This window comes from Lepidothrix coronata, unplaced genomic scaffold (assembly GCF_001604755.1).
Source record: "Lepidothrix coronata isolate B3197 unplaced genomic scaffold, Lepidothrix_coronata-1.0 Scaffold6, whole genome shotgun sequence".
Classification (NCBI taxonomy): Eukaryota; Metazoa; Chordata; class Aves; order Passeriformes; family Pipridae; genus Lepidothrix; species Lepidothrix coronata.
Window position 1 is genome coordinate 5,199,204 of NW_016690186.1, and position 6,000 is coordinate 5,205,203.

At 36.8% G+C, this 6,000-nt stretch overlaps 1 pseudogene; it reads left to right on the plus strand.

Moving 5' to 3' along the window:
* The window catches only part of LOC108505136, a 30,446-nt pseudogene extending 25,376 nt beyond the window's left edge, over positions 1–5,070 (plus strand).
* Positions 5,071–6,000: the final 930 nt, after the last annotated feature.

Here is a 6,000-nt window from a genome sequence, read left to right on the forward strand (position 1 = left end):
AATACTTGGCAAACTATATAAGTTATGTCAAACTTCCCAGTCAAAACAGGTACTGGGATTACAGGGGATGCTATGTGTACTGTCATAGTATTTTTCTTACATCCCTCTATGATAAAAAGGACCATAGGGATTCTTCTAATTAGTGAGATCTATGAGTGAAAATACAAATAATTAAAACAAAAATCTGGCTTGCTTTCAAGATGTGGGAAGAAGGCACAGCCTTTTATTCATACTGCAGAGCAACAACAGGACTCTTGAGGTCCCTTTGATAAGAAAAGATGTTAGAAATTTCCATGGATGTGTCCAATTATGAAAAGAGAACTCGCAGAGCAGAAGCTGTTTTTCTCTCTATTTCTATGATAAAGACATTACATAGAGAGCATTATAGTTCATTAAAATAATCTTATTAACAGTAACGGATTTTTGATTCTAAACCTTTGTTTTTACTTGCTACAAATCGTAATGAATTAGTGCCTTTCGTAATAGTTTCCATAACAACTAATTTTTTTACGCTTTTATATGAGTCCTGGACATATTTTTCTAAGTCACATCATCACATTGTTCCTTGACCAGCCACACAATTTTATGCCAGATTTCCTCGTGTTCTGTAAAGGCTCAGTTTGCTGTTACTGCAGTCTTTTATAAGCCTGTAATCTATTATAGGCTGAGTCTAAAATTAGGCAATATGTCTCTTCTTTGTTTTAATGAGAGGTGCTGGTCTTAAGTCTGGGGTGAAATTATGAGGCAGCTTGGCTGCACTCCAGCATGCCTGTTGTCCTACCTGTGTCTCACTGTGGAGTGATGCACAGGAAATTGCCATCTCAGGTGGTATCACCTTCACAGGAGAAAATTGACAGCCAGAACTGACATCTGTCCATCAAGTGTAGCATAAATCTCTACACCACTGTTTACGTGGGCAGACAGTGGTAGGACAGTGCTTTTAAACTGAGAGAGGAGAGATTTAAATTAGATGTTAGGAAGAATTTCTTTATTCAGAAGGTAATGAGACAGTAAAACTGTTGCCCAGGGAAGATGTGGATGCCCCAAATCGGGAAGTGCTTGAGGTCAGGAGGGTTGGGCTCTAGGTAACCTGATCTAGTGGATGGTATCCCTGACATGGTGGGAGGTTGAAACTAGGTGATCTTTAGGGTCCATTCCAACACAAATCATTCTGTGATTCTATGATAATTGAATCAATCACAGTGATGCTATGAAATGGGGTAGTTGACCCACCTCGTAGTGTGAAAGTCATATTCATTTATGAACTGTTCTCCTTGGTGTACGTAGTTGATATGCGACCTTTGTGAGTTAATGATAATAAAAGAGAAAATGTACAGATCAGTTATTCTCAACAATGGTTTCTGAAGTAAAATTAACTCATCTTTGGAAATAACCTACCTGAGACAGAAGTAATTTTTTTTTCTTGACATATTCACAGAATTCTAGTTGGTTATTGAGATTTAAATTACAGAAATGTCATTTTGTTTCTATCCTGCTACTTATATCTTCAGGTAACATTTGGCTGCTCTATTGTGCACTGAATTAAAATTTTTTTTTGGAAGTCATTGGCAGTGAAAGAGCTTGTGAAAAAAAATTACTTTATACTTTGCTTAAACTTTTCTTGTATTATATTTGACTCATTCATGTGTAGATAATTGAAATCCCTTATTGTGGCCAACTCATTTTGCTTTGTTACATCTGTATTTTCACTGGAACAATGTACATTTGATAATCTTTTTCTGATTATTTTAGGAAAACTGTACACTGCAACTTGCATATGTAGTATTTCAAAGGTAACTAAGACACAGTTATACAAATACACCCAACAATGGTGCTAACATGTAAAAAGCATGTCTTTGAAGGCATAGTGTGCCTTTGGAATGTTCCCCCATTTGTTGTCTTTGCACAGTTCAGCTGTTGTTCTTGTTTGACCACAAAAATGGAAAGATGTACTTTGGCGTGGCCCTCTGGTGAATTTCTAGTGATTCTTCACAAAGTTGCCTTGTATCTGCTCCATTAAAATTCTCCTTTTTTATTGTGCATGTGAAACACTTGAGGTTTTTTGCCATCCTGTGTTGACAAAACACATCCTTGATTAGCCCACTCCTCATACCTGACTTTTTGATACCATCTTGGTTATTTTGTTGATCTTAAGGAGATGGAGGTATGTCATCAAGCACCTACTCTGAAACTTCTTATAAGAGGCAGTGAGTTTGAAGTCCTTTTGAGATAATACTACTAATAATAACAATAACAATAATAATAACAACAACAACAACAAAGTATCTTTCTATATTCATGTACATATATGTACAGTTGATATGCTTAAATACCTCAAAGGGCGTTCCTTTTTCCTAATTTTGCTCCACTAAATGTTAGCTGTCTTAAGTATGTCCTCAAAATTGTCAGTTACAAAGACCTGAGAACAAACCGTCACATCTATCTTAGACATAATTCTTTGAATTATATCAATTACTTTTAGGAGATATGTGTCTCTTTCCTTTAACATTATAAAGAACCTAGAATGGCTTAGGTTTAGAATGAAAGTTTTTGGACAGCTCAAATTATGCAAGATTAATCCCCTCCTTGTTCTAGAAACTGTATAAATAGAGTTTAGGAAGTTGACTGAGAGCTCCTTGAAAATATGTGCAAAATATCTTTTCATAGGAAAAGAAAAAAAATAAAGCCTGTCTCAATCCCAAAGTCTAATTACAACTATAAATCAGCCATCTGCAAAATGCACCAAGTGATTCTAATGTCCATTTCTTCTAAATGTGATTCAAAAGTACTTAGGCATATTATTTGCCACAGAGACTGCTTTTAGTTTCGCTTTTGAGTACTGGCCACAGACAGTTGAGGATTACAAAACCATGCATATGCATATCCATAGATAGAAACAGATCTTCAGCTGACTTAAAGAATTGAACGCTATGTAAGTGAAGACAAAGTTCACCCCATCTTGCGGATTTGCCTATTCATTTTTTTCCTAACTGGTCTCATTCTGTCAAACTCTCAGCTCTGTCAAGTGACTTTAACTTTAGGTTTAATGTGAGCTCTGACAAGTCAGAGCTCTAAATGGTTATCACCTGTAAATGGGAGATTTCTCCTCTGACAATATGATTATAGTGGGTGGTTTTCTAGAGACATCTGTAAATTCACAAACAGATTTTAGCATAGTAAAAAAATCAGTTAACAACCACAGACATTTCTCATAAAACTCATGGTATTTCTTAGAAATCACCGTGCATTTCCTCTTGCAAAATAAAATTTGTGAGAGTATTAAATAAACTTAAGGAGAAAATAATAACATTTGGAGGAGCTCCCTATGCTCAGGACCTCTTTCATTCTCACTCTGAACACAACACCGTCATCTCTCTGAACTAAAAACCCCGTGATTTTTGCAACCTTGAATCGACAACCAGTGCCTCACTGAGAAAAGTGGTGGATTTGTCTGAGCTTGTTAGCAGCTTTGTACTCCCACTTGCAGGTGGCACAATTAGCAACTGAAAACAAAAGTACTTTCCTTATGTATTTTCTTCTGCCTTTGAATCCAACACTACTCTAAATTGAATGAATTCTCTACTATCTTCTTTACTTGAAGATTTATACCTCTGTCAAGAACAAGCTTGTGAAGCCTCTTCAAGAGCATGGATATTCTTGCTTCTGTCTTTAAAATATATGTGCACTACAGTTATAAACAGTGTTTAGAATGATACCCAGTAGGTTAGTCTTCCTATACATGCTGATGCTTACAGTTTACTTCAGATTTCACAAGGCTTATGTTTATTGCAGATCTGATATTTATTCTTGCATTTTACATATCTCTGTGATAATTTAAAAAAAAAAGAGGAGTTTTGTCTGTTTGTTTGTTTTGGTTTTTTTTTCCCCTTGTTTTTAAAAACATCTTTTAAAGCTTTCTTCATAGAGTTTATTAGGACAAAAAATTTTGCATTCAGAGTTAGCTTCAAGTCATTAATTTGATTCCCCCTTGGGATTAATCCAGTTTGTCACTTTCAGACACGTGTGTGTGTCTACAGTCGAGCAACAACAGTAAAATTATGGAAGACATTCTGTAGTCAGGAAAACCAGTATTGCTCATGAGTGGATGGGAATGGTTTTGCAATCCAGACAAGCATTTTCCCAGAAAGATATATTTTTTCTTTAGGTTGGCTTCCTTTTTGATCTTAAAAGAAAGTTTTCATGGCACTTTATGGAAGAGGAAGAAAATGTAGGAGCTGACATATTTTAACTCTGAAAGTTTCAGATAAAAGTAAGTTTCAGATAGATATAAGTTGCTAGAAAAATAACTGTTTAGAAGGCAGTTGAGGTATGAAGAAACTATGACTTGGAGAGACTCTAAACAAGAGGTTCAATCAGGTGGTGTTTTTATGCATATAATGTTTTGATGATTATTTTTCTCATACATGCAGTTTTTTAACTAGCTGCCTTCTCTTTTTCTGTGCAATCTGAGTGTTGTTGTGTGCATTGGATTTTTTGCTGCTTGGAGCCCTTATTACCATGTGGGCAGCTTTTGGACCAATAGATAAGATTCCTCCATTATGCTTTGCTGTGACAGCTGTGTTTGCAAAGTCCTCCACACTCTGCAATCCAGTTATCTGCCTCCTTCTGAAGCCCCGTTTTTGAAAGACCATTGGCAAAGATTTCACTGTTCTTCAACAGTTGTGCATCAGAAGTTGTTTTTGTGTCAAGGCACCTCAGAGGTATGGATCAACTCTGAACACCAGCCTGAGGTCATTTAAGAGCGAAAATGAATCCAGCTGTATTTCTCTGCTGGTTTTGGAAGAATGTTCTTATTTCCCCCTGGAAAAGCACAGGCATACCTTTGAATGCTTTCGAAACTATGCAAAATGCTGCCAGGAGAGGCTAAGCGCTATGACATGCCCTCCTCAAGAAACTGTGTCCTTGGAGATCAACCTCTAAGCAAAAGTGGGACAGGCCAGTAAGATGTCAGTAGAGGTGGTTGTAAGGGGAGGAAAAAGCACTGAAATTGATAAGTCAAAAATCACCTTGGAAGCAGTACCTGTGCATCATATACTTACAAACATCTAGAGCTGCTTGTATGAAGCCTTCTGACAGTATTGTTGTTATACTGGATTTAAGAATGTGACTTTTTCTAAAGGGTCCTTCTACTACCCCATTTTCTAGACTACTTCCCTGTTTTTTCTCTTACTCTTTGATGGGGCATGTGCTACAGCATGGAGGTGCTACAAATGCTGTATGACTCTTGTCGTGCCAACTTAATTGTATTGAGTTAACTCATGATGTGTTCACATCATGAACTATGTCAGACAAGTTCTGGCTGCATTTTGTAATATGCTTTCACTCTGTTTTCAAGAGATTATGCTAGCCATTGAGAGGTTTTCCATAAGGCATTATTACCCTTTCTAGACTATGTACATTTTTTGTTCTATCTGTTCAAAAGATGTAACATAGAGTTTTAAAAGGATGAGGTCATGCTGGCATAGTGGTTATAGCAACTGAAAAGGTGAATGCTGCATGAAATGCCTGTTTTCTAAGGAGCATAGATGAATGACCACATATGTTGCATCTACTGGGAGGTGTAGGTCACTTTGTTCCTTTCTTTGAGATGAACAGACCTTGTTCCACATTAATGAAATGAAAATATTTCTGGTAAGTCAGGACAGTATGTAGCTTTTTTACCTTTTGGAATAATTTTAGAACTTGCCCTAGGACATTATTTATTATTCCCAGTTTTCTCTTTAGGACCCTGGAACTGGGATGGTGAAGACCTGGTTCAGAAATACCATAACAGGCAAGAATTTCTGCTGGTGCAAACCAATGACATCTGTAAAACTATTCCACATAAAGATCCCAAGACTCCATGAATTCTTGAATGTTGTGTGCAATGACAGTGCTGTAGAGTAAGAAGAGGCACAGCTCTTTCCCCCCTTGTTCTTAGGCTCCTTTTGTCAGAAGGATCATTTCCTCTGCTGCTGCTATAAGAGCAAAGGCCTGCTG